General features: G+C 37.2%; 1 long non-coding RNA gene across 1 annotated transcript in view; it reads right to left on the reverse strand.

The window, feature by feature from the left end:
• The window catches only part of LOC308193891, a 336,962-nt gene extending 320,901 nt beyond the window's left edge, over positions 1–16,061 (reverse strand). The window contains exon 1 of the long non-coding RNA XR_013950036.1: positions 15,883–16,061. This is a non-coding gene — a long non-coding RNA (uncharacterized lncRNA). The remainder of the gene's footprint in view (positions 1–15,882) is intronic.
• Between the last annotated feature and the right edge of the window lie 8,465 nt (positions 16,062–24,526).

Raw genomic sequence — 24,526 nt, forward strand, 5'->3', positions numbered from 1 at the left:
GCTTTGAAGACTTCATCAGACATTGAAGAGTCCAGCCAAACGAACAGCATCTTTACAACAACTTTTACACCAAGAAGAATATATAGATCTGCTAGCACTTTCCTCAACTAGAAAAAGAAGCTGTCTGAAGGTGCTGTGACTAATAAGTCACCAAATCAGCACTTCTTTTACGGCAGCTTTGGAGAAAGACCCAAATAAATCAGATTTGTCATAAGTCTAAATACCATTTGAAATGTCAGCTGGGATTTCAAACTCCGTGTACCACAGCAACGTGTTTGTAAGCCTTGACTGCACTTCACAAGAAGCTTGTTGTTTTCAGAGATCAAGAAGCCATTTTCTGTGGGAGAAATTCTTCATTTTTTTTTTCCCTTATCTTTCTTATATCTGTTTACATCAGATAAAGATAGTCAGTCTGTTCAATTTGAATGTACTTTCTTCTTAACAAACACACTGCTGACTATGTAAAAGTTGTTCTGTCAGAAACTGTTTTAAACAATACTGGCTTTTTTCCCTCCCTTTCTGTTTTCAAATGGCATGGGTAACAGCAAAGGGCAGTCAAATTGTCTGTAATAACAAGCAGCTCATTTACCTTCAGCACTTTAAAAACGCCCCTTTGCCTTAGAAAAGTTCTCTATTCTTCAAAAGCCCTCTGCTGAAATGTAAATGGTTACTCAGTTAAAAGAAAGGAAGAAGGGATTTCACACCAGCTACTTTATGACATTTTGGTTTTCAGTCATGGAAAAGCAAATGTAGAAGCTGAAATAGAATAAGGTTCTAGAAGTGTCATCAGCAGAAAGTAAAAACACATTGGACTGGATTGTTTCAGAACATCTGAGATGCACATCACCAGACCGACCTGTACCATTACTTTTCTGTAATACATCACACATAGGAAAACGTGTCTACATAGATAAGAGAGACCTCAAAATCCTCACATATATACCAAAGCCAGGGACTAATGCAGGTTAATAAGTCACCAGTAACCAACAGGGTGAAGACAGCATTGGTTGTACATGATTTTCCATCCACCATATGAGGATGGCATAAGAGGAAGGGCCAAGAAAGATTTGACTTGGTTTTGTGGCATTAAGATTCTCCCCTTTCTCCCTCTTTATGCCAGATTTAGAGTTACTTTATATCACTTCCTCAGCACAAAGTAACCACTGTTCAATGGAAAATCTAAATGTGAAGTAATATTGTAGGCTGCACTTTATCTCTGTTCTGATCATTTGGTCAGTTTAGGACATCACATTGACCTAAACTAAGTTCTTGGTAGTATACAGGAATCCCAGACTGGCATTGAGGTATCAAAACCATGTTTTTATTACAATCCCTACAGAACTGATTTTTTCCCCCCTCTAATTTCAGTTCTCTCTCTCTCTCTATATATGCACTTTTTCAATACACTTTTTTCAAGCTGTCAATATGTTTTTACTGTCTTTGGAAAATATATGTTTATAAAACCTTAGAAACAATCTAGTCTATGTAAGAGAGAAGCCTACTACATGCAGTAATAAATTTCACCTTCACAAAACTCCCAAGCCGTTCCCAAAGAAACAAAGGCCAGTATCACTGAGATTAAAAATTGTCAGTGTCTTCCTCACCTTCTGAGACCAGAAATACTACTTTCATGAAAAATTTTACTGCAACACAGGAATACATAGTTCAGCCTGATAACTACCCACTCAAGTAATCATTTTCAGATAGCATTTTCAAATATATTTTCATAACAACATAAACCTGTGAATTCATTTTTAAAAGACAGCTTTATCCTTTATACTGAAAAAGTGAGGAAAAAATTCTTACCTCCTTTTCTCAGTCTTGTAACTCTCATAACAAAGGTAATATTAGAGGGGCTTATTCTCCGATAGTCTTAGGAGAAAGGTATTATTCATTAACCAGTGTGATGTATGTTGTGACGGAGGAAATGATTCCTTGTTCTGGGAAACCCTGTTCTGGATTAAAACTCCATTGTGCACTGTGCAAATATTGAGCAAAGAGGATGTGCAGTCTATGTGGTGGCATACACAGAGAAGGGAGGCAGCAGGGCAGACATATAATGTCAAAACACTCTGCACTGCAGAACCAGACCCCACATAATTACAGGAAGCATCATGGGTAATTCAAGTTTATTTAAACCTGCCTACTTCCGCAGGCATTTAACTGAAAGGGGTAAGAATTCCTGCAGAAAGTGAGCATTTTATAATAACAGGAATGGAAAAGAATCATTTATACAGCATAGTCTTTCTCATTGTCTTTTGTTCCATATTCCTCTTGCAAATGAGTAAATATTTAATCTTTTTATTAGTTCTGATAATTACAGTAATATATTCATTGCATTTGAAATTTTTTTTTTTATAATGATTCAATCTATAGGCATGCACCAAAAAGCATTACACCTAACCCAAATTACCCACACACAGGTACATGCCAAGAAAAAGATACACACATCTTGCTAACAGCACTGCATTGAACCATGAAAGAGAGGCCAAATCAACAGTTACATGAGGAAACCGGTATTGAACTTCTTAGGAAATGATGCCTAAACTTTAGGAGAGCTCCTAGGCACCACTTCACATGATAACTGCAGTTATCACATGCAGGGGCAGCCGGTCTTGCAACTTCCATACTCATATGGCTATGTAACAAGTTTTTTGTTGCTGTTGTGTTTTTTTTGTTGTTGTTGTTTGTGTTTTTGTTTTGTTCTTTTAAAGCCACTAGTCCAGGTTTGATTTTCAAAAGGTCAAATATGTAATTATGGTCTAATTTCCCCATACAAGGGTTAGCCCACCAACTGCACAGGCTGAGCTTTTAATCGAAGTAGAAGAGTTGTAGAAATTAAAGCAGCCAGCACTAGCTTCCACCATAAACCAAGTTCACCTTATCATTCACTTCACACTAGCATGAGAGCACAGATTTTTAGGGAGGTACTTTTGACTTACATTTCGGTAAAGACCTGAATTAAAATTCAGTAAAGTCAGTGGAATCTTTGACTTGATATAAGGGTGTAAGTAATATCAGAAAAAAAGCCTTTGCTTATAAATAACATCTTACATTGATTTTCTTTTTTAATAGTGAGTCAATAGGACATGAAAAACATCTGTTTCATGATGAAATGGGAAAAAAATGAATGACTTTGTGTTAACTACTTAACAGTTTGATATTTTCTTAGACTATTTCTGTTGAGAGTATAAATCACCAGGCTTCATGAGCAATATTTCAAAGGTTGTTTTTCAACCTAGAATATCAGGTTACTCTTTATTCCCATTAAGATGCATTCTCCTCAATCCATACAAATTGTATTTCCCCTTCTCTGTAGTTTCATAAAGGATTTCTTAAAGAATAGGACAGAAATATTTTACACTTCAAACCCTATCTATTTCTGAAAATGTCCTAAAAGCCTGAGTAGGAATTCACTTCTGCAGTTGTATTATGTTTTCTAAAAACAATGAAAATGTTGATGTTTCTGAGGAAACACCATAACCTCTCTTGGATCCACAAAGGCAGCGTTACATAGCAACAGAATAAAACGTTCTCAGCTCCATCTATTCAAACACAGCCAATTATTTATTTATTTATTTATTGAGATAGCTAACTACATTGTATTAAAAGCTTACTCAATACCCTTTGCCAATAAGTACATTTTCTTATAAGTATTGTTACAGCTTTATAAGTGAACATAGTAAACAACAACCATGAAGGACCTTTTGGGTCGTCAGGTCCCATTCCCTGCAGCTGCTGGGGAACCAAGTCAAGTATTACCACCAAAACAAACTTTTCCAGTGCCATTTTAATCCTAGTATTGCACCCATCTTCTGCTAGAAAGTTGACGGACTCTTACTTCTCTCCTCCTCCCCTAAACCCAGTGAGCAGGCAGTTCATATCTACCTGAACTTGCATGAACCAATGAGGTAAATAAAGGCTATTCCAGCTCTTTATAACTTTTCATCCTCTCTTCCAAACATCCTAAAGTACTCACATACTTTCAGCTCTTTCTTTCTGAGGAAACACAGTGCTTTAGCCAGATTCAGTGCATGCACAATTCATTCATTTGAAAGCCTGCCTCTTTCTTCTCATGACTATTATTTTTTTATTCCTGTCAGTTCCTCTTCTCACTGGCACTGCAATTTTTGCTTTATTTTTTTTTTTATGATTTTCCCTGTCCTGTGCATTGAAAATATTTATCTCAACCATCTCATCCCACTTCTGATTTTCTCACAGTAGGTAACAGGGCCATACTCCTGTCTGTGCACCTCTCGTTATGATTGAAACAGATATATTTACCTCTAATTCCCAAGATATTTCTCCAGTCTGTTATTTGAGCTGAAACTCCTATGTGTACTCAACTCTTCACTGATATATATATATTTATATATGTTTAATATATATTTATATTTTACTCCTGGTATTAAGAGAGGAAATAGCTGTTAAATGTGTAAATGCAAGCGCAGACAAAAATGAAGCAATAGGCAGATACAAGCATGGATCAGTTGCAGACAGAAGAAAAGGGGTTGCTGCTTGAGCAATGAAAGAGCTGGAGGCTGTGCTGCACAGTAAATCTGTGTATAATGTCAAGTAAAAAAAAAAATCAAGAAAACTGAGTTATAAGCCTATAATTGCACCCCTCTGTAGTTCTGGTGCCATATAAAACAGTATAGAAGTTTGTCACCTGACCCTGCAGTGAAATTAGAGAACCATAATTCACAGTTACTTGGTGTTTCCTGTGATCAGAAATTCTGAAATAAAACTGTTGGCCAATGTTGATTTTCAGTTTAATTGCATTTGAAAGGGAAAACAAAAAAAAGTTTCATTTCACTCATTAATACAGGCAGTAGCATAGCCTTCATAAAGCTGATTTTATGATCTTATTTAATATAATAACAGATAGAGTCCATAAGAAAGCTATTCATAAAATAGATCGTGAGAGGCAGAGGATGGGGTGGGGGAGTTTTGTATTGTTTATACGTCCTTAATCATTTGGGGATATAATATTGAATTGCAGATTCCCTTGTAGCCAAAGCAGAGTCCTGTTCTAATTGTAAGGAAGTAGTAAGATAAAATTAATATTTGCTTGCTTTAAAATGAGCCATTAAGGACTCCAAAACAGCATGAGGAGCACCACTGACTAAGCACTTTGTAACACCATAACACTACAAGCGGCATAATCAAATAAAATGCACGTGCATTTTGTACAACAGTTAGGCTGTGTACCAAAGCTAAGCTTTTGTACCACAGCTATGCTTTAATATATAGAGAAATACAGAACTATATAAATAATATATAACTGCAAAGGGCTAAATGGAAACCTGTAGCGTAACTGCAAAAAGGGTACAGCAAAATGTGTAAGCAGTAAAGTCTGCAAGGTAAGCATATGATGTAGTACAGGCAGGAAAGATGTATGTTGGAGCCAGAACATGACCTGCCTCTCTAGTCTTTGGCAGGAGCGAGGAGCACAAAATAACAACAGTGACTAAGGGAAAGTGATGAAGAACAAGGTTTTCCACTTCAGCTTCAACTCCCATCATCAACGAGGGCTGGAGGCTGGTCCCCTCAACCTCAGCAACTGAAACCTGTGCAGACCACAGCCTCCAGTGCTAATGAGATGGCATCCATTCTGTGGGACTGTAGGCGCACAGCTAATGTGGGATACAGTCATTAAGGACCATCTGTTTGATTACTTAGTGATAATGATTGATAATGAGTCAGAGCTAACCATTAGCACAAAGCGCATTGCTAATGAATGCCCAGCAAAGCGGTGCTCTGAAGTTTGACGCTGCCCCGGTTTATCCATCTTCTGAGCATCCCCCCGCAGCCACCTCACTGCAACTCCCCGCTACAGAGACAGACACACAGAATCGGTCACAGTGCCCCTCTGATGGTGCTAGATTAATGCCTGCGTCCAAACCTAGCCCAACAGAAGTTGCCCACCACTCATCCTTTGGTTTCGCTCGCATCGCTTTTGTGTAAAAAAAATAATAATTTTACACCCAGAGAGGCAGAGATGCACACACACATCAACCAGCTATCATTACTTCGGTCTCTCTTACATTTTTCTCACTTATCATTGGACATTGCTCAGAAAGACTCGCTGAGTATTTTCATTCATCTGGTTTGTGCTTTCTTTAGGTAGAAATATAAAAGGACATCTTTTCTATCTTCCAATAACACGTTGATAGATAAGCATTAGTCAGATGCTGCAGGAGGGGAATGTATTTGCAGTTAACTGCAACAACACTGTCACTATATATCCATAATGACAACAACAATTTTTTTTTTCCTCCCAGACTCCTGCTCAATGCCAACAGTGAAAAAAGGCAAAACAATACTCTCCAATCTATAGTCTGGTTCCAGGGATAACTAAATATATACCTCAAATTCCTAAGGCATTACTAAAATAAATTTAATCCACAATTTTAAATTCTCCCCTTTACCTACTAGATCATCAGGAAAACACATTACAAGCAAAGATGATATCTCTTCAGAGCACTGTAACAACAGTTTCAAGATTTAATAGACAGAGCTAGTGAATAAAAAAAATAAAAATGAAAAACAAAACCAGATATGCAGTATATTGAAAGCACATTACCTGAGGTTTTCTGAGCATTAAACTATATTGTTCCCGTATCCTTTATGGAAGTTGTGAAAAGGACTGATGCAAAATCACCACGTTCAGAAAATATTCCAAACTGGTCTGTTTTCCAGCCAAGTCCCACTGAGCTTCACAGATTACTTTGCTCATTAATATAAATACCAATGAAAAATTTGAAGTGTGTTTGGTTACACGGTTGGAACAAATAATGTTTCAGGGAGTTTTCTTTCTGTGTTGCCTCACCTACTGATCTTATGATGGAGGCGCCAGAGTTCATTTTAAAGAGCATCAGTGCATGGTAATTACATGTGATCTAAAAGAACCACAAAAATAAACTGTACAAGGTACTTCAGTGTTTGTCTAGTGACAAAGATGATAGAGGATTTCTTTGCTGGATTTCCATCCGTAATCACCAGCAGAAAACAGCCCTGTGTCAAAGGCCAGTGTTTTATTTCCTATCCGAGTATTTACTCTTCAGGGAGTGCCAGGCCTTTTAGGAAGTTATGTCTTATCTCTGAAGACGAAATTGTAGCCTTCAAAGATGTTCAGTATGACAAAAATAGTTTACATAACTTTTATATTTTTAATGTTAAATCTCTCAGAAAGCCTTTCTGATGGGAAGTTAAATGACAAGAATGCATTTAAGGCAGGTGCATAGCTCCAGTAGTCTCCTTGCCTAGTAAAGCACTCATAATGTTACAACATATTTTGTTCTGTTCAAATATAAGTCACATAAATGCTTGTGCAAAGTTCAAATTAGTTTACTGTGTGTTTTTCCAGTAGTTTTACTAGAAAACATTAATTGTCCTGTGAGACAAGAGAGATCCATGAATGTAAGGTCTTTTCTACTTACTGATAAAGAGCTTAAATATGCAAAATTATTACCCACTAATGATAGTTTTCTCTCATGTGAAAATTAAATATCAGATTCCTTATTTTACATGTAATTTATATTTCTATATTCAGATTACCTACAAAAAAATCTCTCCTAACTGTGATTATTTAAAGCATCTCTGAATGCTTGGGGGCAACCCCTAAGTTAATCCTGATGTAGGCAAAACGTCTATTGACTTCACTGGATTTGTTTGAACATACCCATTATGACACTAAGTTTGGGGTAGGACACAAAATACAATAAGAAAAATAATGGAAACATCTGCTGGACCTTGCAGAACAGAAACTGTAAGAATAAATGAGCTTCAGCAGTGAGAAAGTATGTAATATGATATACAATAAAAGTTTCATGAACCTTGTAGGAAAAAAAACAAGCATTAAAACACTTGGTAATATATATTTCACATGGGGCATATACTATAAATTACTTTGTCATTAATTGTTTTAATTCCATATGTGAATTATTTACCACCACACTAGCTTACAATCTTTGTAAATTCTATCTGTATGCCTGTTCCTTCTCTGTGTAATTAGTTACCATGTAAACTGATTAGCATTTTACCTCTCTTCTGTCATCTAATTCACAAGTTAAAATACCTTTTCTTTGCCCTATCATATATATAGCAGGATGTTCCTTTCATGTTTTTGGTTTGGCCAAATGGGATATTTACTAGTGCCTTTACAGGACTTAAATGTGTATCTATTGTTTTGATAGTTGAGCTAGCTTATGATTATTGACCATATTACCTAATATTTTTATAATTTTATTCCTCTACCTAGTTTCCTGCGGATTCTGTTTCATCTAAATGCTTAAGTATGCATTTAACTTTAAGTGTGTAGGAGAATACTCTTGAAATCAGCTAGTCCTTCTAAATTAATCATGAGCTTAAGAACCTTGTTGAAATTAAGAGTTCACATACCTTAAGAGATGCTGAGGCATCTACAGTTTCCCAAGCAAAAGCATTGTGGTTTGCTTTTTACTTATTTTTTTTTTTAAGGCTGTTATTTGATCAAGATAAAGCTGCTGGAATTAGCTAAAATTGTGACACCAATGATACTACTTCTGTACCTTTTTTATGTTCATTACGCTTAATTTGAATAAATTGTGCAGTTAACGTTGCATTTCCTGTTATCTGCGTGACCTGGTTTCTACAGTAGTCAGACTTCTCTTCACCTTGTACCAGCTATCTACATATTGGCAACAGAAAGGGGAAAAAAACTCCAAAGAGAAGATCAAGACACTAAATCAATAAGAAACTAAACTGTTCTCACTTGAAACCACAAAGGTTATCAGTGAACTTTGAAAGCAAATAACAAGGAAAGACTGATATATGCATAAAAGCATATGATTGGGAATGGCACTTCTAAGGAAGAAGATGCCACAAATTCTTCAACCCAAACCTAAGATGGGTTAGAAGTTAGAAGTAAACAGGAAGTGAAAAATAAATGGAATGACACTTAAGGAGAACCAGGCAAAGAATCAGCATCGAGGTAAACACATTTCTGCACAAATGCTAGGAGGCTAGAAATAAAATGGAGGAAGCAGAATGTCTCTCTCTAAATGAAGGTATTAATTTACTAAGCATATCAGAAATTGTAATGTCATGACAAAATACTCAATAAAGAGACAGCAAGCTGTGCTGTTGTCGGAATAGGTGTTAAAAATACCCAGCAGTCTGCATAGACTTATATTCTAGGCCAAAATAACACGAATATAAAAATGGGTCTGTATTACTGACTGACCCTGATGACTATAACAGTTGTGACAAAGTGAAAGACCAAGCACAAAGGCAGAAAATACAACTGTTTGGGATTACTTCATGAATCCTCGTGTAACTCATGTACATATGCTGTACATAGGGGATGCTGAGCAGAAGTAAAAATTTAGTAGGTCAATGACAATCCAATGAAGCATCTCTCTTCTTCAACTACCTCCTGAGCAATCCCCCACTTGAGCACATCCATCAGAGAATGCACAGGGACAACTTTTTTGGTGCATGAAAACTGGGAGATGTCAAATGCATTTCCAGTCTTAAAAATAGTTTCTAAGGGAAGTGTGGAGGAATGTGGAGATCAACAGGCCTTTAAGAATGCCAATTATGTTAGGCCAACAGATATTTATATTATATAGATTCAGCTGCTATGTAGATTTAGTTAACTTCTTAGTTTTTATTATATCTTTAGTGACCTCTGGATAAATACAATAAACTTTGGAATACTCAATATGGCTTCTCTAAATAGCAGTCCCTCCCAACAGAGCTCGAGAGATCTTTGAACAGATTAATGAACTTGTAGATAAGACTGATCCAGGTGACACTCCATTTAGGCTTCCAAAAGACTTTTGACAGTGTTTTTTTTTGAAAAATAAACAAACACACCATTACACCACTGTACACACCATGGTTCATGCACATGGGTATTTGTTCTGCTCCTCTCATCTCAAAAATGATGCATCAAAAACGGAAAAACTTCAGAAAAAGTCAATAAGCAAACGAAGCCATTGCCAAGTGAAACAAACCGCTACCATATGAGAAATGAACAATGACTGTCATAGCTAGAAAGCAGATGACATTATGGGGATATAGAAACCTACAGAGTTTTGGATAAAATACAGGTGATCCAATAAGATAGCAGGAGCCAGACTCAACACAAACTCAGGCAGTAGATCCCTAGGCCAAAGGATGGTGTGGGTGCAATTCACAGGGCTCACAAGAAGACTGCAGAAGTAACGAGAAGAAAGATACAGAGCAAACTACTAATTAAGGAACAACAAAATAAGAAAATTTCTGAGCTGAAAACGGCTGGAGACTGGGAGAGAATGAAAGAAGTATATGCCCTGTTCCTACTTTTCCCTTGGCAAATGTTTACGGTCACTGTTAGAGACTACTTATAGGGTTGAACAGACCACAGGTCTGCACCAGTGCAGCTGTTCTCACATGGGAACAGGTCAGCACAGCCTGGGCTGCGTGGGTACAGCGGTATGTAACACAGCAAATGCTGCCATGGGGTTCCTACCCTCTGCCTCCAACAGGAAGGAACAGGAGTGCCAGTAGACAGCAGAAAGAAAGTGGGTCAGTTTGGCCAGAACAACTAAGTGATGCCCCTCACTGAGGGCATATGACAAAACTCCATATAAATCATTGTATATGCTTCATTAGACAAGCAAAAGGTCTTTTTAATTCTAATGAGTAGGAGCAGCTTCTGAAAACTACTATTTATTCTATAATTTGCTGTTAATAATGTTTGTTGATTTTTATATTAGCAACCACTTCTTCACTAATAGATGTTTTTGTTATTTGACAAATCACAATATTTATTGTCCCTATAATGAACAAAGAAAATATCAGCAGATACATTCCCTAATGCAAATACAGAGAAATGCCAAAGAAATTAGAAAATAGTAAACATTTTAAACAGTGATAACATAAATGTTAATCAAAGGTATTTTAATTAACCATGAACTGTGGTTATGACTAAGTCTATTGCATTGAAAACTGAGTTTCCCAAGCGTTTCTTTTCAGCAAGTAAAATTTACTTCAGCCATGATTTATGGTATATCCTTTCAGTTCAGCATCTCTCTGCTAACCCTCTTCCATCTAGCACTCTTCAGGGGAGTTGATTAATTCCATGTCCAAATGAGTGCAAAATATTATTTATTATCATTATTATCACCCTAGTAAGATTAAATTGGTAATCACTTTGATTTTAACCAACAGCCATAAATATCTCCTTGCCTTCTTTTTGACTTTTTGTTTTCTGTGCCATCAGACTGAAGTTGCAACAGCAGACTGGGCTTACACACTTGGCTGCTTCCTTTCTCCCCAAGCTCAGCAGCAGCTGATTTACTCCGTTGTTTAAATAGACTGGCAGGCTGAGGTACCACTGGTGTTCAACAGTCAGACTCACCTGTTCAACCTTTTGCTGCCAAATTCAAAGTGTTTTTTTTTTTTTTAATCACCTTCTTTTTAAGTAACACAATGGTAGAATATTGAACTCGTACATAGCATTACATTAAGTGACAGCATAAATGCTGGAGAACAGGATTTGCACTGCTGACAAACTAGAAAAATGGGTTGTGGAAAGCCAGAATTCAGTTCAAACAGGATTGTTTAAAGATATCATTGGGCAGAAACTATCAGCTGAGGGGGACAAGCAATGAGGCAGCAGTATGGTGAGATACAAGTTGAACCAAAATCAATAATGTCAGGCTATGGAATGTGACAAGCAACATAGTTGGCTGCGTGGATGTAAACATCTGCAAGCATCTTCAGATAATTTATTGCACCAACCAGCTCTAGCAATGCTGAAATTTAAACAACAATCCTTGCCTTGGCACAATTACAAGAGATATACATGGACTGAATAAAGTCTAGAAAAAAGCAAACAACATATTCAAAGGACTGGAGAATGTGAACCTACAAGGTATAGCTCAAAGGACTGGCTTTTAGTCCAGAAAAGCTTGAACGGAAGAATGGAAATATCCTGTAAAGGAGCAGTCCAAAAGAAAAATAAAATGGAATAAATCGCTCTCAGTATTTGTGAAGGACAGAACAGGGTGTGAAAATGAACTAAAGTTCCAGAAAGAAGATATAAATACATTTTCAGGAAAGCTTTCTATAGATGAGGACAGCAAACCAATAAAAGACTTAATCTGAGAAAGATTTAAAGCCTATGTTATCATGTATTTTAAATAAAATGTAGGTCAAGCATCTGTAAGATATGTCCCTGATCTTATTCTGAGACAGACATAAATTTCTCAAAATTCCTCCATTTCTTTTTTTTTTTGTAGCTAAATGGTTTAATTGACTAGTGTCTATGTAACAATTATTTTGTAGCTACAGATCTTCTGGTCCAAAAAAGGACAGAAATTTTAATTTCTTGACCTTGTAATGAGGTGGAAGCCTTGATGCAAGCTAGAAGAACCCCTAAGATATCTCTGGCTGTGCCCACAGCACTCCTCAAAAAACATTTTGGCTGCAAGAAATTGCAACAGTTCAGCAAATTAAGTTTTATCCTCAGTGATAATCAACTTCAAAGCACATCTTCTATTCCACAAGGGTCCTCAGTTGTTTGCTTTAGCAAGAATTACAGTCCCTCTGCGCACCCCAGGTAATGGGACAGGTGCTTAGATATTCCGCTATTTGCTTCTATTTCTACAGCACCTTATCTCCCAAAGTGCTTCACACTGCTACAGGGATATCCCACCGAAATCGAATGAGCTCTGAGCAGAGAAGGCAAATGCCAATGAAAATATAGCATGCTGCATGCGGTAGGAAAAGAGCAGAAAAGTAATATTGGCACTGACAAGAAGAAAAAGCAGGACTGGATCTTTGACATGCACAGTGCAGGCACACCCTCATTTGAAGGATACCATTCAGAAGAATTACTTACTCCTAAATGGATTCCTTGAATCTATTGCTCCCCAAACCATGATTATGCACACTGCAAATATATTCCATTTGAGTTCTCCTAAATCACTAATGCATAATAGTAGGAAAGCAAACTGCATTTTCTAAATGTCAGAAAAGTTTAATAAAGCCTGAAGAAGGATATGAATTTGTCTCTCTTTTACTTGGAGCTGTAATTTGTAGTTATCAATGATGATGTTCATTACTGAAACACAGTGCAATGATTGAAGTACCTAAGTCAAACTGTGTGCATTAACTACAAAAAATAAATGTAATCATAATTCCATAGGCAGACTCCCTACGACAGACCCTTAATAAATGTAAATTATCAGCTGAGGATCTGGTCCAGCCTTGCTATATCTTTCTCCTAATTTAAAAGGAAATGCAATTAGTTGTACACAAGAGATAGTGACGCTTCTTTTTTAATTAAACACAGCATGACTTTTACATTTTTATGGCACTGCCTGAAAGGAGCTCACAGATCAACCTAGTCAAAGATTCCAAACCGCTCATAGAGGGCCTAAAGATGGAAAGAGTCATAATGAGAACAAGATCGGTACTAACCACAATGCCAATGATTGCTGACACTTACAGAAAGAGGTGGAACCTGTCTGTAGTACACATGAAAAGCAGAAGAGATGCTTGGCAAATATAAATGCTAATGAAAAACTTACATCTAAATAATGCCTGATGAGTTCATGAATTCAAATTATTTCTCAGCATCTTGTATTAACTATCATTTAATAGCTTGCTTAGCACAAGCTCATTTCATAGAGGTTAAAAACTGTTCTCCCTATTCCAGAGAGCACAAGGTTAAGTAACGTTCAGTTCTGATGACTGGCCACCTTATATACTCCAAGTAATCATATGGTGAAACAATGGCCTGCATGCACTATAAAGCCACATACTTCCCACTTCACTGACCTGCTTATTTACCCAGACTAAGCTCCTGTAAGTGCAGCTTGTCAGAAGAGGAACGGGGCTCACAGGCCCATCAATCAATCAATAGGAATGGACAGCGATGCTTATTCTGAAGTTCAGCACAGAAGATTTTGTGAAGAAGCTGTAGGCCCCTGAAATACTTAGGGATGCAAATAAATTCATTGTGATGTCTCTGCATGGTGCCATGAATAAGTTAGAGGGACACCGTCAAGGTTGTTTGACTAAGAAATTGTTAGCCAGGAAATTTAAAACAAATATAGCCCACACATGACTTACTGTGTAACCCAGTAAAAACAAACCTGAGACAGCTATTGTTTGGTCCTTGCTGCCTTTTTTTCCTCCCCCTCTCTTTTTAATTTGTATTTTGGTTTGTTTTTAAATCTATGCCCTTGAGAGAAGTTGGCTTTCCAAATGAATACATTACTGCAATCAGGAAGTCAAGGTATACAGGGGGAATTTTTTGGTAGGGCATTTTATTTTTGTTCATTTAAGTTAAATAATAGATAGTGGAAACTAGATCAAATTTAAGCATGTTACTGAAAACTAACCAGAATTCAATCAGAAGGTGCAGTGGATATAAACTGATGCAAGCTATGCATTTAAGATCTGCTACCCATCCTCTTAAAGCTGTTTTACTTCTGTAAATAGTCAGAGATTTAAAATTAATTGTGCAATATTTCAGTACCCAGAGATTTAACAAAGAGGACATCTTTAATCTCTTTCACAGATAGCAGAAATAATACAGAAAGCTATTTCACCAAGTGCGTATGTGTTTCTTATAGAAGGCAAACATGTGGCAACTGTATTTCTATTTGCATATTCAGCAGCAGAACTTCCTTTTTATGGAAGTACAAGACTAACATTAAGTAGTAAAAACTAAAATGATACCTCTATCTTTATTTTGACAAAACTACAACAGGATCATTCTGTTTTCTGTCAGAAAAATATAATCCATTCAATATACTCTGATCCTTTCTCTTTTTCTGGTATCTTTTAAAGAAGTTTTTTTCATCACAAGCAGGCCTAACCTTATGGAAAATCGATTGCCTCCCCTTCAATATATAATGCCTTGGTTTTTGTTTTGTTATGTTTTTCCCCAGTGGGGCTTTCAATCTTAAGTTAGTTTTCTATTTTAATCAATTCCACCATCACTATGTGAAAATGTTTTGTTTTGTTTTTCTCCCTTTCCTTTTTTTTTTTTTCCCCCATCTAAAAATCCTGCTGCTTTTATTGTATACTAACACACAAAAAATATTCCTGCCGACATACAGTAACTAAAAGATGTTTATAGGCTATGTTTAATACATGGACGTATTGGATACTGAGTTTGCTTGTCATCATCTGGCCTAGTAATTTTTAAATGGCCAGAACAGTACAATTTAGCAGAAGTTATTCATGGTAGAAGTAGAGTACCTTGTTCATAGGTTAAAATACGTACTACTGGAACCTTTATCTAGGTTACACGTTGAAGATTTGTAAGTATGTTCTTATAATAATATTTTAAAGACTGTGGATAGCATTGTGGTGCTGTTTCTCAACAAGAAAATCATTGAATTTCTACTACTTTAAAGGTTAAGATTGGAGCGATTTTTGTTTTGACCAAAATAAGCATCAGCAAATCTGACCTCACATCTAATATTTAACACCTACTGATTCTACAAATATTAATGGTCTTGAAAGGGAGACCATCCTCAAAAATACCTTAAAAAACTATATCTGTGAACATTATAGGAGTTTTTCAATGAGTGCTAACAAAGAAACATTGTTAAAAAGAGGGTAGAAAGGGGAGAAGCACCTTGTTGGATCATGGTATAAAGTTTAGTTTCCCAAATTAGTTATGAAAAATTGCAGGGTATACATAGCGTTCCGAGCAAAATAAATGCACCATAAGACAACACAGCAAATTTCCAAAGGCTTCAAAGGGAAATACGAAACTAAACATGTACATAACTATTCATAATCAAGAGATACAGGTCATTAGAGTCCTGACTGATTTTTTTTTTTTTGTATGTGCAAACAGAAAGCAAATAACTTTTAGATCCTACTCACTGTACATCAACAAATACGTGGCAGCCTCAGAATCACTTCATCTCTCCACCAGTACTGAAAGCAGGCAGTATGACCAGGGTGACCATAGAGAGGCTCTCATGTATCCTCTAACACTACCACCGAACCCATACCCAAAGTCTCAGAGAAAGAAAGGTTAGACAAAGGCTAAAGGTGATTTATGCATCTTACTCCAGCTGTCTCAGTATGTTAAATAAGAGTGAGGGCAGGTGGTATAGCTGAAACTTGGAAGATGCAGATGGGTTTCATTTCATCGTCCCAGAAATGCTGCATTGCACCTGTGTAGAACGTAATCACCCAGCTCTGAGGAATGGATCCAAGTCAAGATGAAGCTTCAGAAATTTAATGTCCCCTGGCTTATACTAAAACTCACTAAAGAATGGCAAAGTACAAAGGCAGAAACACAACATGAGAAGGCATAAAACTGCTTGTTTCAGCAGCTTCCACTTGCAAGTACAGAATGGTTTTTCTAGCAGAAGTTAGCAGCTTTGTGGTCATGGTGGTGGTATCCTGATCTAGCTAAAAAGTTCCATGTTTGGATGAGTCAGTATTTGATGCCTTCCAGAACTGCCATTTTCACAGGAATAAATTTTAATCTGACATAAAGTCTACATTTAAACTTGCTAGAGAAGATGAACTAGAAGAACAAAGAGGTTGTATTAAATTTGCTGGGGCTGACATAAGCATTGCTTCCTTTGAATAGAACATGTAACACAGGAGGAACTGCTTACAGCCTGATTATTACAGCCTAACCCCTACCTATTTTCCTTAATTATTTAAGTGCACACTTGTGGTCAGTCAAATCATATGTATAAAAGTGAAAACTAATAATCTATTCTTATTTGAAACATACAGTCTTATTATTCGTCAAATTTACTATCCATCAAATTTACTATAAACAGCTCATAACTAATTGTTTTGAAATTTGTAGGAGGACTGACTCACCCTTCCAAAAATACAAGGTTTGGGAGACTATAAACTGCTACTCTCTTATTCTACTTTTGGAGTCAAGGGGGGGGAGCTGAATTTTCATTTACAGAAAACTAATACTTCTCACAAGCCCTAAGCCAAGAATTCAGAATGTATGCACACACAGCCAGCTCCCACCCCACTCAAAAAAAAAAAAAGATGGAAAAAAAGAAGGGAAACAAATCTGAAGGATTCTTTTAGAATGTTTTCCAAATAATGAACATTTTCAAAATAATAAACATGCAGTTATTTACTTTTTTTTTTATTATTATAAAAATGACTTTAAAATGTGTCAGCTTGATTTCAGCAAGAGTCATCTCCTTTTTTCTTTCACTTTTTGCAGTAAAATCATGTCAGAGCAACTTTTACTTCTCCCCTAAATTTTCAGTTTCACCACTGAAAGAAATAATAATAAAACAGAGAGAGAAAATATTTATCACAAAGATCTAGCTCTGGCTCTTTACCTGAAAAACCAACAGCTATATTCTTAGCTAGTATGCCCTGATTGACAGCAAATAAGAGATGCAGTTTAAGAGTTCAAGCTCACAAACCTCTTCATTCTGTTCACAACTTATCTCCTCCACACCAACAATCAGCTAAAGAAGAGAACCTTATGCTCAGCATTCTGCCCTCCTTCAACTGACTTAGTACTAGCAGAACATTATAGGAGAACAGGTTCAAGTAGGTAACCTATTCAAGTAGGTGAATAGTTTAACATCTATATTCATGAACATATAGAAATTTATACTTATTTGGTCATATTTGATAGAATCATCTGACTTTGCGTTATAAAATGTTGTGTATATATCAAGTCTCAGATAGTTTTCCCTGCTCCCTCTAGAGCCACTGTAGATAGCAACTCATCCCATTCACGATCTAAATGCATTCAGGCTTTTGGTGGTTCTTCTTCTGGTGACTGGAGTTAAAAGAGAGAAAGGTAAGATTCATCAGTGAGATGTTATGCCCAATTCTCCCGCTGTTAAGCATCCAGTCAGAGTTTATCTGAATAGTCAGTCTTAAGGATGTGAGCTCCTTGTTATAATTCAATTATGTTGGCCCAGAGCCTGAATACTGCAGAGCATGGAGGACAGAAATATAGAAAACAAGAAAAAAAAAGAAAAAGAAATTTATGTAATTTGGTAATATAGGAAGTCAAAACACAGATTCCAGAAGAATAGAAAGAACCATTGGTTCTTGACACAATATTATTTCAAAAACAGGATCAGAGTTTACTACCTGTGCACAGTCATGAGTATGGTCTTGGGAAAATGGAAATCAACTTTTTAAAGGTTGTTTTGTCTTTGGTGATATTTTGCTTTTCTGTTTTGTAACTAGGGCTTGAAATGGTTATAACAACTTACCCCTGAAATACTTTTTAAGTGGTGATTTTTGCCAAGATATACAAGCAACCTTGCAACACATCCCTGTTGAGGTTTGGAGGAGGGAAGGGGCTGCTTGTCATAGGGGGGTTGTTTGGTTTTCTGTGGTTTTCTTTGCAGACAACTTGGACTATTTCAAATGAGCGTGCAAAGTTCTTACTTAGAGTGAAACAGGTCGTTAAACTCTGGCTCCTACTGTGCTCACATTTAAGCATGTATATGCCTTCACTCACGTGAGTAATCCTCTTGACCTCTCTGGGCTCGAGGATCAGAAGTGGGTTTGCCTGTCACTGGAATGGAGAATAAACATGAATAGTCTGATTATGAATTAAAAGTCTATTGCAAAACTTTCAATCAAAAACTCCAGCTTTTATATTGAAAATTAATAGAATTCGGTTGTGTCAAGATTTTTTCTGGGTTAGCATCAGATCTGAGAAACCTGAAATCCTTCCAAGTGAGAATACTTTTTTTGACAGCCCATTAATTTAGCCCTGCTCTCTGTGTCATTTTGCTTGCCTTTCTGATCACTTCTGAATCACTGTGAAAACGACATTTCAGAGCTATGCAGGAAGGTTTTTAGGGGCATCATACTAAAAGAAAGATTATAAAAGGGATAAGAGGAGGAGTTGCTGTCTGACGTTATAGGGTTTACAGTCAAGTCAAATTCACTTATCAATTCCCAGTCTATCATCTTTCATTAGTCAGTTCAGTGCAGGGTCTGAGCACCTCATGGGCTACTTGTCACAGGGACCAAAAGAGAGATAAGAAATGATGTAAAACTATTTCCCTTGACAGCACAGACACAGATGGAGACTTCATTCTGACCATATTGTCTGCTTTAGTGCCATCCCTAAAGCCATTAACTATCATAATGATGGGACTCAAGTTATTTATTTCTTCACAATTTCCTGATGTTTTTGCAGCATTACTGAGTGTACTGAGTCCTACTACAAGCCTTTGTGTTTGTCCTTGAAGGCATATGCCACATGCAAAATGCTCAATCTAAGGTATTCGCTTATCAGCAGAAATACAAATGTGAGTTAAAACACCAGTTTTCTACTGTAACTGATCTAACACAGAATAGAAACATGTTATACTAATTTGCCACATATCTGTGCTTTCTTGTATCAGGGCTTGAGGACTTCTGACATTCTAGAGATGATTAAAACCACCAGATAACAGTTATTATTAGTGATTTGTTAGAATCTGTTTCACTTTAGTTGCCCTTGTGAAAATGATCATACTTCTCAACTTACAGGGAGAATGGATAACTAATATTTTCAAAATTACAATTTCATAAAAAATAATATATATATAAATAGTAATGCAGACCAACAAAAATAAGAAACATCTGTTTTTCCCCTCTGCCCTTACTCAGCCAGTATAGAGCTCCCTAATTGTAGAGCTGCAATAAGCAGTTCCCTAATTCAAGATCTGGAAAATAAAAACATTTAAAACTGGAGATTACAGCAAATTAAGAAAAATGGTGGAGAGTGATACAGGAATGGCCCATGGCAACTGCACGTAAGAAGTTACAGTGTAGTTGCTAGCAGAAGAATTTCTTAGAGAAATCTTAGAGAGGGTGAAAGGTCTGAACATTGTCAGAAATGCTATTTCTGTCATCAGATTTTCCCAATTCGTTTGTTCTTATCATCTGGACACTTTCTGGAAAAGGAGTTACAAAAGGTCTGGTGCACATTCCTGCCCTCTGGATGATAGGGAATGCTGATACTCCTGGTCATGCAATCTTGCTTGGGTAACACAATAGACTCTACTTTTTCTTCAGACTTGACCCAAAAGACACCAGCGAGGCTGTGATAATAACTGTTGTGTCCACATCAGCTGAAAGTCAGTGCAATAATTTGCAATGCATAAAGTGTTGTTCAAGTTCTCTCAAATTAAAAAAAAAAAAAAAGGCTCAATAAAGCACTCTAAATAGCTCATTTATGAGAACAACATTATTTATCTGCTCTGTGCCAAGGATTTTCCCACTTCAGCAGGTACCCTGACAGTAGAGAAGCAGAGAAAGGAAGACTGAATTACTGGAGTGTTTCATTTTGCATTCCTAACACTTTTATCCCAAGTGTAGCTGAGGCAGGGTTTACCCTTCAGTCTGAGTCCACCCCCTGGATGCCACTCACACCCACCATTGTTTCTGATGGGACTGCATGCATGTCTGCCTTCACAGGGCAGAGCTTGCCCCTTGGAGCAGGGGAGGCTTTTTAGCAGTTGTTTACATAAGTGCAGAAATTATGAAAGAGAAGCATCCTAAAGACTTGTGAGATCCACCCTACTGTTTGTCTTATTTCATTCACTTTGGAAACTAGCTTAAATTGCCAGTCCCTTCAGTTAGCCTGTGTGTGCTCTGCTGAGAATCTCTTTCTGCCATGCCCGACCTCCCACACGAGAGCAGGTATTCACACCTGTGCTATTCATAGAGGTGCCCGTCAATGAAGTGCAGCAATCCAATTCCAATTTAATTGGAATGGTAGTTTTGATGCTCAGAGCTCCTGTTCTGCAGAAATTAATAGGGAGATGCTTGGTCCCTGTAATCATAGTGATGTTTATAATTTGCTGCAAAGTAATTCAGCTAATAGGATCTTAACTAGAACAAGCTCCGTGGTGAATGCATAGCATGAATGTGAGCATGTGCTGTACTAACAGTCACTTGCAGGTGATAAAACTGGTTGCCAGCTTGAGTGTCATGTAATTTAACAGGATAATTTGCCAAAGTTGTTAGAATCTTATTACTAAAAATGTTGAAACATTTAAATATCAAACACCTAGTCAAAAGGCCACACTCAATAAGGTGCTTACTCGTTTAAACCTCAGGTTGCAGAGGTACTGTGTAAAATAACTGGCCAAATTTGTGACAGGCTGATTAACTGTGTGCCTATGTGCATGTGTGCCTACAAGCATTCATATGTTTTTGCATGCACATACATGTGCACACACACAAACACAGCCCCTTTCCCCACTCCGCAAAAAATCCTTGGGGTAGAGACAATGCAGGAAGTAAAAATAACCTCTTAAACTAACTGTCCCTCATGCTAAAAACTATTTTGTGTTCCAACACCCCTTAAAAGGAAAAAAGAAAAAAATCTTTTCTCAGAAAACTGAAGGCAAGGGGCTATAACTGAGGTTCCTAATCCCAAGTGTTTTAAAAAATATATTACGAATCTGTGAAATTTTCTCAGTAATTGTATCTCCCACACCTCTCAAGTAAAGAATATAGTCCTGTCTTTGTGTTTACCTTTATGAGTAATTTTATCATTTTGAAGTCTGATATCTAGTATCATTTTAGGCCTAGAAATACTACTGAAAGAAAGGCTCCCAAATTCCCAGTGGAAGCGCTTCACTTGTTCTCAAAGGGCCACACACAACAACACTAACTACATGAAAATGAGATGCATGAGGTACTTCAAGTCTGCTTCCTGCAAAGAATAATATAATAAACATTACAAAGCACAATAATTACATTTGCAAATACACATTTATTTAAGAGGAAAATCTGGTAGATTAAAATCCTAGTGATTTAAGTAGGGAAGGTGTATTTCATATGCCCATAAGGTGTGGAACATCTATGTGAATCAGATTCAAGTTCCTCTGTAGTGCTTTTCATGTGCTTTCATCTAGTTCTGGAAAAATACAAGCCAGTCTCTTCAGAAAGCAATAAACTACAAAAACCATATGTTTCCAGTGTATATAGCATACATGAACAGACATGCTAAGTGTTGGCTAGCCCTAGACTTGGTGCATGCATTGAATCCCAGCCACAAGCCTTCTGATATACATGTGATATGTTTGCACAGTTGCAGAAGTTGCCACTTTTTACCTCATTTTCTCTTTTATTGGAGCAGACTGAGTGATAGACTGGCTTGCCAGAGAACAGTAGCTTTTGATTTCATGTCGTACGGAAGTTCTCCAGTGCAGGAGTCTGGCACTGACAGCAACAGAGAATATGTTTAGTATTTGGACTCTATTTTTTATTTTTTTATACTTAGAATATAAAACAAAATAGAATTTCTTGCCTGATAGCAGGAAATGTGATCTTGTAGTGCACAGGCTGTGGAAGGCTCACACATTTTCTGTCACTGGTTTCACCCCTCAGCAGTGAAGTATGGAATAGGTTTTTATAAAGATTAGAATGTAAGTGGGCGTACACCTGTATGGCCAAGTTTATTATTGACAGCTTTCATTTCTGCTCCACTGGTGCATAAAAATGTGTGGCTTCAAAACACCAGTCCAATTTAGTTGACAGGCAACAGCTATATGCCTTTTCAAAGTAGAGGTTTAGAAAAGAAACTCACACTAAATGAAAAGCTCCTACCTGCTCAACCTCTGTTCAATTAAATGACTGCTTTCACTGCAAATTTTGCTTCAAAATTCCTGTCATTTGTACCAGAATTTCTATGCAGTTTTACAGCTGTGTACGTGCATGTGTCCCCAGTGCTATATGGAGAATGACATTCCACTTCACTGATAGAAGGAAGACCAAGACTTCCAAACACAACGTGAACGCTGAGCCACAGCAATCTCTTCTCACACCCAGGCTGCCTCTATGCTTGCCTCTACTTTTCCCCTCCAGACTTCCCCATCACCAAAGCTTCCCTCTCAGGAAGATGCAGTATGTGTCAGTGGGGCTTCACTGTATTTTCCTCACTCAGCTTTATATTTTTTTTCCTGCCTTTCTAAGGGCTGCAAACAGTAATTTTCTTTTCAGTTTTCTGCCACTGCCTTCACCATACTATCTGGATGCCTTCTACATAAAAATCAGTACTAAGGATCCTGGCAGACTTCTGACCCTTGCTAGCAATTCTCCTTACAGGGATCATAATTTAGGGGAGGGCATAACTATGTTAGCTGCATACACATGCAACTCTCATCCTCTACTATCTCATTTCCATATCATAATCACTGATCTATGTGTAAGCATGGCATGTGAGCATCTTACTAAACACACACAACAGCTCAACAGGTACTTGTGCACTCTAGGCTAGTCCATGCATCCATCTGCATTTGTCAAAATTAGGCAATCTGACTTCAATAATTATCCTGAAGTGTATAGCTCTAGAATCTGTATGCATTTGAAGCAATTTTGATGAGAAAAACTATATAACAAGTAAGCACAAATTTCTTTTCAATGATATTGGGCTTTGAGCAACCTGTTCTAGTGGGAGGTGTCCCTGCCCATGGTAGGGGGTTGGAACTGGGTGGTTTTTAAGATCCCTTCCAATCCAAATCGTTCTGTGATTCTATGATATTCTGACAACTTCATGATCAGTGCAAAAATAAACATTATCTTAAAGTGTTTCTCAGAAGAAACCATGTATTGCTTAGACCGTCTTTAAGTTATAGCAGCACATTTTTCTTTGTTTCAGTAACATAAATAGAAATTGCATTGACAACTGATCATCTGAAGATGTTTCAGATTCTTTCAAACTTCAGAGCTTTTATATTCCCCATTTCTCTATTTTTGAACAGCTGAAGTTAAATTCAGTAGCCACCAAACTGACACTGCAAGAAATTAGTTTAATAGCAACATGTTTTTTCTTTATTACTACTTGGAGACAAAAGTTACTATTAGGAAAAGAAAACTGTCCACATGAGAGAATCTTCAGATACAGAACTTGCTTTCCCCTCTCTCCTCAGCGACAGACCCTGTTTAAAATCCCATTTACAGGTGGGATTTTAGTTAAATCCAGTATTTAAAACCTCATTCAGGCCAACACCAAAACTCTTTCTATCTCCTAGCTACTGTTTCTCCAACTGACAAGAAAACTGAGCCTGATCGTTGTTTCCTCACTGTAGTGGTTTAACCTGGCAGGCAGCTAAGCGCCACACACCTATTCGCTCACGTGCACCCCCAGTGAGATGAGGGAGAAAAGCAGAAAAAGGTAAAACTTGTGGGTTGGGGCAGACAGTTAAATAGTACAGAAAAGGAAGAGAAAATAAAATTTATAATAATAACAACAATAATAATATACATACACACAAAACAAGTGAGGCACAACACTATTGCTCACTACCCACCAACCAATGCCCAGCCAGTCTCTGAGCCCTTACCCCCGCTCCCCCCTTCCAACAACTCCCACCAGTTTCACGGTTTAATCACCCAGCATGACACAATATGGCAATGTCCTCTGTCTCCAAGGCAGCTATGCCAAAAGCCCAGCACATTTTTGGTCCTTGAAGTACCCTCTCCTGAGGTAGTCTGTGCCAAGGATGCACAGAGCATCCAGGGCAGTCACGATGGGATGTTTTGCCACTCTTTCCCA

Source organism: Anser brachyrhynchus, assembly GCF_964034855.1.
Source record: "Anser brachyrhynchus genome assembly, chromosome: 4".
In the NCBI taxonomy this organism is placed as follows: Eukaryota; Metazoa; Chordata; class Aves; order Anseriformes; family Anatidae; genus Anser; species Anser brachyrhynchus.